This window comes from Centrocercus urophasianus, unplaced genomic scaffold, assembly GCF_019232065.1.
Source record: "Centrocercus urophasianus isolate 14NV4802_14NV808 unplaced genomic scaffold, USGS_Curo_1.0 seq_26, whole genome shotgun sequence".
Classification (NCBI taxonomy): Eukaryota; Metazoa; Chordata; class Aves; order Galliformes; family Phasianidae; genus Centrocercus; species Centrocercus urophasianus.
This window is the reverse complement of record NW_024884822.1, coordinates 4,395,546-4,409,211: the sequence shown is the minus strand read 5'-3', so window position 1 is coordinate 4,409,211 and position 13,666 is coordinate 4,395,546.

Below are 13,666 nucleotides of genomic sequence, written 5' to 3'. Positions count from 1 at the left end.
AAAAGCATTTGAGGGGAATACACTCTGTGTAGGAAGAGCAGATAAACTTCTACATTAGTCTGGTTTTGGCAGCAGGAGAGCCATTTAAATTGTTTTTGCTACTCCATTTTCTTATTATGCCTCATTTGGTGCCAGTTTGTTTGCTTCATCTTTCAGATTATCTTGAATTCTTTTTTTCCTGTTTACCAGCTGAACACGTTTCTTTGCAAATAGAACATTCTTGCACTCATGTCAATGACTCTTGAATTTTCAAAGTGCCTATTAGAAGTTGCTTTCAGCTGAAGAGGTCACAACAATATCACAGATGCACAGATTGCTACCCGATTAATACAATTATCAACATGCAGAAATTATGAGTTGAGTGTTTGCATTTGAATATAGCTTTTATTTTAATGCACAGTTTGAAAAGCTTATTTTAAGGAAGCAAGTTTGAATTGGAAATGTTTCCAAGAAATGATTTGTGTCTTTTGTGTGGATCAAAGCAGCAGAAACCATTTAACAATTTGTCTGTCTTTAATGAAATCTAATGGATTTTCTGCATTTCTCTAAATACAATAAGTTGACATAAGTCTATTATTTGTTTTTAATGCTGGTAAAAGCTGGTGTTATATTACTTAGTGTTTTTAAAACTTCAACAATAAAGATTTTTATTATGTTACATATACAAGCAATTATATTTGACAGTTTGGATGCAAACTTGAATTGGCAGCCGCTTTAGTATTCTCACCAAGAAAAGCATTAGGCTTGTCTATTAAATATGTTTTCTTCCCTAACTTCAGCTGTGTCACAGAAGCCTCTTGTCTCCTTTGTAGCTAACTTTCTGCAGACTTCTTTAAACTTAAGAGGAGAAACACCTTTTTGGATTAGCTTGCCCCAAGAGAAAGCTTAAGTTCTGTTGATATCAAGAAAGAGCTAGAATTAGACAGGAGCTTTGTGAAGTTCTGTACCATGTATTAAAAACTGGATATAAAAAAGTGTACTGTAGTCCTAATGCAAGAATTTGGTGAGAATTTGAGCTCTCTATAGCTGTGCCAAAGGAAACCTGTTCTATTCTTTCTTTCTGTTTCTTGAGTAAAATGATTCTAGCAACCAGTTTGGCAGGGTTGTGGTTAAGCAGCTCAATACATTTATTTTTATATGTGTTTCATTTGTTTACTGCTATCTAAGAATGAAAGGAGGAAATCTAGAAGGAGGTGGCCCCAGCAGTGTTACAGAGGTTGGAACTCGGTGATCTTCAGAGTTCCTCCCAACCCAAGCTATTCTATGATTCTAATGTAGGAAACGTTTTTTTCAATCCTTTGTGGGACAATGCAAAGTTTGGTGTGCAACCAGCTTATACACGCAAGTATGGAATGATGATTTAAATGTTACTCAGTTAGTTTTACTTTCAAGGGTATTGATTTAATTTTGTCTGCTGAAGCAACGATATGATTCGAATGAAACATGTACATGTACAGGAGTCTTCTGCAGGTAAAATAGCTAGTGATCAGGATGACATGTGGGCACAAGCAAGTTACCCCATAACTGGGTGAATAATCCTCCCCAAAACTGAAGGCATGCCTTGGTGTATTATGTTGCAACCATTTTAGTGTAGAACTTGATCTGTACCCGTAGAAATCATATTCGTCATTAAAGCAATTATTTTTTTCACTCAGCAAATATAACATCTGAGGAGAATATTTAACTTTGTCCCACAATATTGTCTTTAGAGGAGAAAATAAATGTGCACCCCAAGGACAGGGAAAGCCTTCAAATCTCTTAATGCTATTGGCCGAACTCTTAGTTTTTTTTAATTGTTACAAATATCATGAAATATTAAGAGTGACTGAGTCAGTCTAAAAAATATTCTGACTTAGTTTACCCTTTTCATCTCATACTTTCTTCAGATGGAAAATGTATTGATTCAGACGAACATTTGACAGTACTGTAAATGTTAAATGCAAGGAGTTTTTTTTTAAGCTAAATCGTAATTGATGTGTTTGCGTCAGAAGTCTGCCATTCAGAGCTGCTTATTATGAGTTATGATGGTTCTATTGGGAGTAGATAAAGATGAAATGCAACATTTGGATACTGGCATTGTCTCAAATACAGAATGCTGCAAATAAGGAAATTATAGAGGCTGGAAAGCTATTCAGAAAATGCATTTGAATAATGAGTTCTTTTGTGTAGATAGCAACGTATTTTTGGACAATATGCTAATAAACACAGACATAGAGTGTATTTAATAAATGAGCAATTAAGAACCTTCTGGCCAATAAGTGAAAAATGCAACAGTCTGGCCTTTGTGTCTAGAAATGTCTACCTCTAGAAATCTGTACCTGTAGAAATCTGTAAATAGAATTTAAGGCTGACTGCAGAAGGATTTCTCAGCTTCACATGCTGTAGATGATAATTTGAATTATCAGCATGTTCATAGAGTCGGAGCATTCGGAGAAGACAGAGTAGCAAGGAGTGCCAGGCATCTGATGCTTCCTTCCAAATCTTTTCAGGTTTCTGCAGTCCCCAAATTCTGCCTGATTCACTTTAGATATTCTTCTGTGCCCTCTCTCAGGCCTTTTGCCAGTCATTGAAATGCATGTTCCTACGTCTCTTCTAGGAGAGAAGAGCAAGTAATTTTCATAGAATCTTTTAAACTCTGATGAGAAAATTCTTCACTTACCTGTGCGCTTACAGCTGGTTGGCTTCTTTCAGTACACTGTTAGAGGAACCTAGTCCTAGTCCAGTTTGTGGAAGGAAACAGCCTCATGATTTCTTAGCATACATACTGTCAATAACAGTACTCTATAAATGAAGTTTATTGATGACCACCTGTTCCTCCCCACTAGAGCATGTTTCAGCTCAATTTCATTCAAATTTCTTGTTTAAATATGATGTGCCAGCAACATCTCCAGCATCCACCCTGTCTCCATTGTCCACTAATCTTGTTTTTCTTAGGATCGTTCATGATGATCTGTACATTTAGACAGTAATCAAAGTTATACAACAATAAGCCATAGTTTCACATGAAGTAACTCAAATCTCTTCAAGGTAATAACGTAATTAGCTGATTAATTTGCCAATTTATTTAGTACTCATTTTGTATTAAGTGAATAATATCCAACAATCACTCAAACATTGATGACATTTCTACTTAGCTTCACTGGTAAAGCTGGTGGAATAAAACCATACTGCAAATTGAATTTGTTTATGTGGGAATTTAGCCATAAATTGGAAAAGCCAGTTGGAATGCAGAACTATAGCATCATCTTTGCTTATAGGAAAGTATACTTCAGTTTTCTAATTCATTGAAAAATGAATCAGGCAGATGGAGCTCTCAGGGGAATTGTCAAAGGGTTCTGTCTGTCTGCCTGGGGTTGGCATAAGTGTTTAACTTTTGCTGTCTCTGGTAATGACATTAGCTGCTGGAGAAAGCAAGTGTTGAGGAAGTGAAGAAAAAGAAACGAGCTGCTGCTCGAGGTTCTGTGGCTCCTGCTTTTCTCCTAGGGTGTGTAAACCAAAACACCATAAAACACCTTGGAGTCTGACACAAAAATGTCAGTGGGAAGATCTATGTGCAGCTATCCTTCATCTTCTGAGCTCCTAATGTTAGGAAGTGCTGCCTGATGGCAGTGCAGGGTTTGCACATGTGTAAGCATGAGGAACCTCCAAAACTTTTTTTTCCTAATAATTGTTCTTATCTTAAGAAAAACAACAATGCTGTGGAAAGATCAGACATCTATGTTTACTGTCTATAACTGAATGACAGGGGTTATTATTTTTGGTGTGCGGATTAAATAGGAAAAGAAATTAATATTTTTAATTAGGTTTCTGAGCCTGGAAGACTTTTTTTTTTCACTTGTCTGGAATATTTTTTTCTTTTTCCAGCAATTACAAAAAGAACCTGCAGTGACTTTGTGGTGAGGATGTTGTCAGATGATAGCACGCTTAGCAACTCTGAGTATGCACAGAGCTTTGTCGGCAGAGCAGCTGAAGGTAATGTTTTTTCATTACCAGGATGGGTTTCCCATACTGCAGTCTGCTCTGTGAGTTCAGTTCTGGTGTCAATTCAGAGTTAGTGAGCCTGTTCCAGACTTCTGTCAAGCATAGTTTAAGGAAGAAAATGTGCAGGACTGGGATTTAGTGTTTTAAAATACAGAGGCTATGTGGGAGTCAGATCCTGGTCAGACCTTTAGTTTTTCTGTTAGCATCATAGGTGTTTCTTTTTAGCACCTTGTTTTTGGTGCAGAGGGGTTTTTTTGGCCATGATGCTGTTTTGCTCCAACACGGTATGCAGAAGATTTCCAAGCTGCATCTCTCTTTGTGTAAAACAAATATGGATTGTACAAGGATATTGTCTAAAGGTCACACAGTTGGTGTGTGTTTTTTCAAGAACTATCTGCTAAGTGTGATATTTTTGTTAACTGCAGATTTTGATCCAGCCACAGAGTTAGTCTTTCAGCCTTTCATCAGTGTGTTCTGGGATTTTGATTTATTTTCTCCAGCTGAAAATCAGTCCCAACATAAGCATGCAATGTTTCAGAGACATTCAGAGACAGAAATATTTGAATAATCAGTATTTTAAATAATCTGGAGAGGTGACATACATAAGCTTAGATCAAGGGACAGACCTGCCTTGCATTTGACTGGGATTCCATCAAGTGAGGTTTTACTGTAGCAGCTTGGAGGAGGAAAAGAAAGGGAACAGAGCTGTGAAACCACTAATTTGCAGCTTATGAATATTTACAAGGAAAGTAGTTTTTGAGTATTTGTGGAGTAGATGAAGAAATAGTACTGTATCCACAGGCAAATGCAGCTGTGAGTAGCTGATTCTACAGGCTTCATGGTCTTCGTGTGAGTCTCACTTAGCCTCAAGCACACTGCCTTCGTTTTCTTTCTGAAAGACATGAATTTTCTATGTCAGTCTCTCTCTTATTTTAGGGAATCTTGTCATCTTTGTGAAAAAGTTGTACTGGCAAAAATGTGTTCTGTAGCAATGCTCTAGAGATTCTGGGAAAGCGCATGTGAGGCAAAAAACATGGGGCTGTGTAAGTGATGTTGATTCTCTGTCCGGTGAAGTACTGAGGGTGGATGTACTAAGAAGCAGGAAGGGGATGCTGAAAGATAGATTGCCCTGATCTGTGCTTAGTGTGGGGGAGCTCTGTGTCAGGTCTGTCTAATAAAACAAGCCAAGTAATGTAGGCAACCAGCAAGATATGGTTGCTTTCAAAGTGGAGCTTATATTGTATGTAATATGTAATTATGTTAACACTTTAATTCCCTCACCTGGAAATGCAGAGCTCGAGAAGGACAAGTAGAAGGTCGACTGTTAAGTTTCCGTAACTTAGTCATTCTGCTTGCATAGCAGGGCTCTGAGTTTGGAACATACCTATGGGAGTACCCAATTATTAATTAGAGTAATAAGCAATATAACAATACAGTATTATAATACAATATAGTAATAAGCAAGTAATAATACAGTAATAGTCACACCCTGTGCGTGACTGCATCACTTTACATGAATGCATGTAATGGATTAGTTTATTTGTAAGCTGTACAAAAAAAAAAAGGAACAGTTCAGTACTGTAAGAACTTTACTGTGCTCTCAGTGAGGAGCGCAGCTGCCCCTATTTTTCCTATGGGATAATTTACTTTCTGACTATATGACATGAACAATGGCAATGGATATGAGCCTGAAAATCAAAGTATAGTTTAGATCTGCCTCTTTTTGTGTGTGTTTATTAATTTATTTTATGGGAGGAATCTTATTGTTGTGGCAGTAATGACCTGTGCATCTGTTCTGTGTATGCAAATTCAGTGGGCCCAAGTATGTATGGCTGCTGTATCAGTTCCACTCTTTTTACATTTTTGCCTTCTGAAAGTCCCTGAGATTTGTTTTCATTTCTAATGATGAAATTTGTATATGCTATTTGCCTCATGTACATGTAGAGTTATGGAGAGGGCATCATTGTGTCTAACTTTAATTAAAAAGAGAATAATTGATGTAAAGAATTGAGAAGGTGTATATTTTGACTTCTCCAAGTTGAATAGAGATATAGTTTCTGTTTAAAGTCTTATTTCATGTTATAATCCATTTACAAGATAAGGATTAGGAATAAATCTCCATTTCTGACATGTGAACAGAAGCTTTGCTGTCAAAAGGAAATGAACCTAATTAAAATATAATGCATCAAATATGTATATACCTATCTATGTATTCCTACAGAAGATTCTTAGCATTAACGTAGTTAAAATGCTAACATAATCATTTGCATCTAATGGACATTGGAGAAAATCATCATTTTTTAGTCAAGGTCGTGCTCATTAACTATCTCCTGGTTGTTTTGATATCTTCTGTGCTCTGGACCAATTTCAGTCAGGTAATTATATTCTTATTTTTAAAGACTCTGGAAGTTTCATTTGAATGTCACACTCATTATCGCTTGCTTTTCTAAAATTGTTGTGCCTCATTTCTCTGTATTAAATAGCAGCACAGCACATAGCTACACTTTGTCCTCATTTATAACTAAGTACACCCAATAAATGTATTTCATCACGTAGGAACACTGTCGTGTTCTTCAGCAGTAGATTAAACACAGGTGTGCAGTTTGGTCCTGTGTCATTCCTGTCATCCTCAAAACTCACTTCACACAGGTGAACCATGACAGCTTTTGCAAGGCACGAACTGCCAGTGTACAAAAAGAGTCCCTACGTACTTCAGTTCTCTGTGGACCACCTGCTCTTTAGTTTTATGACAACCTGGTGTGTAGAAATACAAAGTATGAATTATTGGTCAGTGGTCTCTGCTGATCTGAGTTTAGGCTGCCTTTGGTGAATGTAACTGAACGGCATGGAGCTATGTCTACAAAGGCAGGCAGAGAGAGCTGAACTTGTTCAGCCTGGAGAAGAGGAGGCTGTGAGGAGACTTCATTGCAGCCTTCCAGTATTTAAAAGAGGATTATAAACAAGAGAGGAATGAACTTTTTACAAGGGTAGATAGTGATAGGACAAAGGGGAATTGTTTTAAGCTTAAAAAGGAAAGATTTAAATCGGATGTCGGGGAAGTAGTTTACAGAGAAAGTGGTGAGGTGCTGTAACAGGCTGCCTGGAGATGCTGTGGATGCTCTGGCCCTTGTGGTGTTCAAGACACCGTGGAGCCCTAGGCTACCTGATCTAGTATCGTATCTGGAGGCTGGTGGCCCTGTCTACAGCAGGGGGTTGGGACTTGATGATCCTTGGGTTCCCTTCCAACCCAAACCATTCTGTGTTGTCACAGAGAGGAAAGTATTTGGCCTTGTAGTAACACAACTTAACCTTTTTACCCAGGAAAAATTCTGTTGGGTAGGGAAAGAGAAAAAAATCAGAACTGAAATAAATGGGTGAAAATAGAGGGGAAAGAAAAAGTAGTAGCAGTGCAGAGAAAGAGAATCTGAAAAAGACTGAATGGATACTTGGAACACAGAAAGGCTAGCAAATCTGTGCAGATCTTTAGATCTAGCCCAAATAATAGTATCAATCAGATTTAACAGTTTTAGCATGCTATTATGTATTTATATGGTTTCATAGTGTACATCAAAAGAATCCAGGTAATTTCTTTTGAAGTCTCAATGAATCCCCCTTGTCTTGTGAGCAATCAAAACTTCTTTCTTATCCCTATTTTGTACACCAGTAGAATTTCAACTTGGATGTTCAGTAGGGTTTTGTCACATGCATCAAGGAGAAAAATTCTGATTTGCATTCTCAGTACATAAGCCAGAGAGGAAGTGTAACCCAAACACTTATTGCACTGAGTTCAGAGGTTCTAGAGGGTATACTGTAATTTTCTATTTGTGTGTACTTTTTCCTATTAGACTTGTTCATCTTCCATCATTTTTCTGTAACTCCATAGTACAAAGAAGTGGATCAGGGTGACGTTTTCTAGGCACTGTGCAACTGCAAAGGAATGCTGAGCAATTTCTATAGTACTTTGGGTCTCTAGAGACACAAATGAGTAAGAAAAGCTGAGGTGAAAAGATAAGTGAGGATTTGTTTGTATATAACTTGTTAAAAAGTTCAGCAAGAATGGTAGATGCTTGAAAGTGAAGTAAGCATTTCTGAAGCAGGAGAGGGTGAGAGGAGAGAGGAAAGAAAGGCAAAGAAAAATTGGAAGCTTTGGATAGAAAGGCCTGAGAATTTCCTGGGCTGGGATTAGAGAAGCAGTCCCAACAGACGGAGATGTGCCAGGAACTTCCTTGGTGACCTTTTGATACTCCCATAGCCAGTATTTCAAACTATGGATCTGCTTATGCTCTGAGGCATAAATTCGGTTTCCAAAAGCATCTTAGAACATCTGCCTTGATTTTTAAACTTACTTGTGTAAATAGCAGTGTTTAATGAAGCACTTACATTTGTATTGCTGAGCAGATACGCATGTCTTTTAAAAGAAAAGGGGGAAAAAAACCTCATCGTCCTTCTGCTTCATCTGTAAAGTAAGGTAATAATTGTTTCATCAAGACTGCTGCTTAAATCCATGCTAGCAGCAAAACAGATCAGATGTCATATGATGTACAATAAGACAGTAAGAGATGTAGGAAGAGAAATGTAGTCTGAGAAACAGTCAGAAATTGTCCTTATTTAGCATCAGTCATTCAGTAAGTATACTGCAATGGTTCTGGCCACACAGCAGCTATTTGCAGAACAAAGGCCACGTGTGCACAGGCATGATATGGGAATAGTAACATGGGATTTGAACCATGTCACTGAACACTGTTGACTTCTGAGAGGATTTGAGCCAGGAAGTGAAATCTTCTCTTATTAGAAAATGATTCCACAGGGAGCTATGGTGAAGTAACGTATCCAAAGACAACTCCTACATGTGAAGATGACTATTATATTTAGTTAGGTATTTGCAGTCCATTTCATGTATTTGTTGGAGGTCTTTTATGGAGCTTTGAGTGTCACGCCGAATCTTGAAGACGTTTGCAGCTTTAATGATTTAATATTAAAGCAATAAATGAACTGTGACTGGAAATCTAAAGTATGTATAAAAACAAAATCTTTTTCCTGTAGAAAAACTGTCACTGCTCTGCATTTCTCAGAAGATGGCTTAAGTGCACATAAAGTATATGTGTGCATATTAAATTTGTCAGAGGTCTATACTTCATGTTTCCATTTTTATTGCTTTTGATTGAATTCAAGAACTTTTCATGACTTAAGTTTTAATTTGTTTCAGTGGCTAAGTAGCAGTTCATTCTGCTTGAACAAGTCCTTACCATCTGCTGCAGTAACGGTGAACCAGCATTGCAGTCTCACTGTGTTGGCAGCTAACTTAGGACTATTTGGAAATTGGTGAATTGTTTAAATAAATATTCTGCATCCTATGGGTGACCCACTGAAATTCTTTTCATCACTTGTAATTTATCCAGTGGTAAGGCTGGACTGAGTTGACGTTGCATGAATTAGCTGTGAAACCTCTGTCACAGTTGCACAGTGCTTCTGGGATGTGACGGCAGGGAGATGGTCAGGTGAATGGACTGCAGCCAGGTGGTAGTGCAGAAAAAGGAGGAAGTACGTGTTTCTTTGAGGTATTTATTGAAGGTATGCTGTGGGTGATCAGATATGACATGACTGATTCCCAAATATTAATGTTTATCTTCAATGCTATTTGAGGATGGAAATGAACATGTAACATTTGTTCACTAAGAAAACTTCATTGTCTGCTCTGGAAGGGAAGGAATTATGAGGGCTGCTCTGAAAGCAAAGCCTTCTATTTTATTATGTTGGCCTATGATGTCAGAGGTAGATGCTGGTGGGATGACAATAAAGGTTAAACCTTTCCACCAACATTCCTTCCACTCCGTTTTGTTGCTGTGTGACAGATGGCAGTGTCACACAGGAAGGAAGGAAGTGTGTGTGAGGTAAAGATGTCTCATTGGATTTTTCCATGCAAAATAAACAGCACCTGCCCTTAAACACTAGCTGAATATTTCTGGTGACCAAACAGGTGATGTGAGTACAGTGACTGCAGTGCAAACAAAATCTGCGTAGGTAGGTCCCACAAATGCTCACATAGGATCAGAAGAAACACCGTATGCAAGTTCCTCAGTGCTTATTGAACCAATGTGAGGTTGAAGGTGGCAGTTTCCTGGTTCACATCATTTCTGATGATGAGATGTGGTCGTAACAATATGAGTCTGAGTCAAAACAGCCATCCATGGAGTAAAATGTGTATTCCCCGTTGAAGAAAAGTTCAAGATATGGCCCTCAGCAGGTAAAGTGATGTGCACTGCCTTTTGGGATTGCAAAGGTGCGATTCTTCTGGATTTCCTTGAACCCAGACAAACCATTCACTCTGACCACTGCCACATGACACTGCCTAAGCCAATGGAATTATGTTTATCATATTTTGTCAAACTATGTCTAACCTTCTAATTTAAGTAATGCTACAGTAAATGTAAATGAGGCTGGAGATATTTGATGTAAAATTAACTGGGTAAGAATTAACTCCTGCTTCTTGCAGTATCTCATGTTGAAGTTAGCTGAACTTTTCTCTTCGCTTTTACTGGGCTTAAATACACCAAGTCTTCCTGCTTTGTGTCACACAAATTCATTGCCAACTTTTTATGTGCAAAGAGAAAAATGCATCTGGCACTTAGACTCAGCGTCTTATTCAAAGTCTTGTGTCAAAATGGGGGCAAACCTAAGGTGCCACAGGGTCAATAGCTAGGTATGCTGAAGATGGAAACAGGTGTCTGCAACTCGGCTTTGGAATTGGGAAGATGCATTTCAAGCTACAAATGCAGACATGGAATGCTGACAAAGTAGGAGAATATTCACGATTGTTCAGATTTTAAAAATGAATTTGATTTGTTTGTGTGTGAGTAATGCACGTGGTACATACATATATGGTACACAGAACATAAGTATATATTTTTATATTACAACAGGTTTTTTTGTGTGTGATTCTAGCTGTCCCATGCTCAGCTTTATAATGTTGTTTACCCACAGTTAAGAGTATGTTAGAATGTAATTATAACTATTTGCCATGACTGGCTGTTAGAATGAGAGACCAGGCAATTTGCATCTCATATATCCAGAAATTAAAAGTGAAGGACTGACCACTTGACACCATTGTAGTTTTTGAAATAAAGCCTGCTGAGCTCAATTTGTTGTGGTTGCTAAATGACTCTGCTCACCAGTATGAATACATGATGAAATTCCTGTTAGAAGATGGCATTGTAGTAATTGATGGCATAATGAAAGTGCCAGAGACTGAACAGAAATACTGTTCTGTTAACCTCTTATTTCAGAACACAGGTTCAAAGTAGACTTTTTGAATTACGTACACGATATTTTTTCTGCTCTTTTTTTTCTTTTTCTGATTCTGAGGGCTGATCAGAGCTGTGTTAATTTTGGTTTTTCAACACGTTGTTCAGAACCATACACTGCGTTCTGTGGATAATTGTTTTTGCACTGTAGACAGTAACTGCTTTTTCATTTCACAGCTGTACAAAAAGGAGAATGAATATTGGTAGTAAGTGATTGCATTACAGGCAATTACAGGTGGGACATGCAAAGTCTCCACCATCTTAGAAAATAGAAAACCCTCACCCCTGCTTCTGTGTGGAAGCTATGGAAAATATTTTGGATTTTGGAATTCATGGAAAAAATCCCAGCTGTGTCTAATTATTTATTATCAATGTCCTCTTAATTCTCACTCTAGGATAAATTTCCATTTATATACCTATACCAAACCTTGGATTTCTACCTGATTGCATCTTTCAAATAGCCACATTTAATATTCATTGAAATAGAACATAGTCAAAGGCACTATTTGATAATAAGTCAACAGACATATTATTGCAAAAGAAGATCTTTCTATTAACAGTTTCTTCTTTTTCTTCCTATTTCTCAGAGTGATGCTCAGTGCAGATATATACAGTAAAAGCCAATCCCACTCTTAAATTCTTTTGTAAAGCCCTAGCTTTTTTCTTTCTGTATAACATTGAGTGTCCTATATCTTCTGTATGTCTAATACATTAAAAAGTATAGGATTTAATGCTGTAATTATAAAAGCATAAAGGAAGAAGCCCATTGTGTGTACTTTAGACAGATTATCATCTTTACCTTTCCAAATATGTTCTATTATAGTAGCTGATTTCCTGAAGAGTTTTTTCATAGGCTAATATCTGGCTGAGAGTGGCTCTTACACACTAGAATATGAATAAGTTATTTCCATAGCTCTAGCACATTTTTTTTCTATTTTTGTCTTAAGCATTCCTTTTTCCTAAAAGCATTAGTTTGCTGCTGAAGCAGAAAATATGAAAAGAGGCTATATTGAGTATTCCCGTTTGAAAGAAGGCGTCTCATTCAGGTCAGAGAAGAGCTGCAGCAGCGTCTTGTCTCTTCTCTGAGCAATGGATGTTGCAACTACTAATCAGCTTGAGTATCAATGTGTTGTTTTTTGTTTTTTTTTTTCTCAGAGAAGTCTATTAAGCTGTTTTTAATGTTATCAAAAATTCATTTTCTGTATGGGGAGGCTTTAACTGTTTCAGGTCTTGCATATTTTACATGGCTCTCTTTCAAGAGGTGGTATTTATATAATGACAATATTTTCTCATTCGTTAGTCAATTCTGGAAACCATTAGAGAGGCTCAGGAGGTGTTTTTCTTGTAGTGAGGGAAATATTTTTTTGATTTCACACAAAAAGCTGTTGGAATAAGATGTAATATAGAAACACGCAGAGAGAGCAAAAAGTGAGTAAGAAGAGAGAAGCTGGGGTTTTGCATTCCCCTTCACACGGTAAAGAATAAACCAAGGGAGCAAAGGAGAGAATATTGATCAGGGAATATCTCAGTGGTGACCACCTTAAAATAAATGAATGCATCCTACTGAACAGTGGATTTTGGATTCGTGCTGTATTGATATCTGGAAGTAGTAAAACTATACTATGATTGGGGAAGGGGTTAACCTTGCTCAACAAACAAAGTGAATTGACTAGCTGCCAAGGCCATGTACTTCACCAAGGGATCTAACCCTACAAAGAGTGGCTGTCATGGGATTATGAATTTTACACTGTCTTCAATTTGTTGTATTGACTTTTTTTTTTTTTTTTTTTTTATTATTATTATTATTATTATTATTATTTTCCTTCACAGAACACGTGAATAAATCTATCTAGAGAGAAAACTGAACATCCAGACTGGTCTTCTGCAGCAGCTGCCAAAGGTCAGCAGATACTTTTCAAACTGTAAGGAGAAAAAGAAATCTAATGTGTTCCTCAAAATATCAGACTACTTGGATCAAAGTAGTTACTTTGAGTAATGTTTTATATCTCTTTCTACTGAAGTTGATGAAAGATTTCTCACTGATGGGATTCTTAAGTGCAGCTTTTCAAAACGTTCAGGTATCTGATGCTCATAAAATTGGAAGTATGTTAAGCATTCGGATGAATCTCGATGTGTTTGTGAATGAACAAGTTTTTGGAAATGAACAGCTTTAGGTGCAGTGGTTATTTATACCCAAAGACTGCATATGAGAAAGAGCATAGCTGAGAGAGTTTGTCTGAGGTCTTCCACCTGGAGATTTATCTCTGGGAAAAATGCCACACTCCTCAGTCATAGGCATGCCAGTGCTCAGGCTTGGCAGTGTGCTTTAAGAAGCTGTCTGAATTGTTCTATCTCACTGCTTGTTCAATGTCCTTCAGCCACCG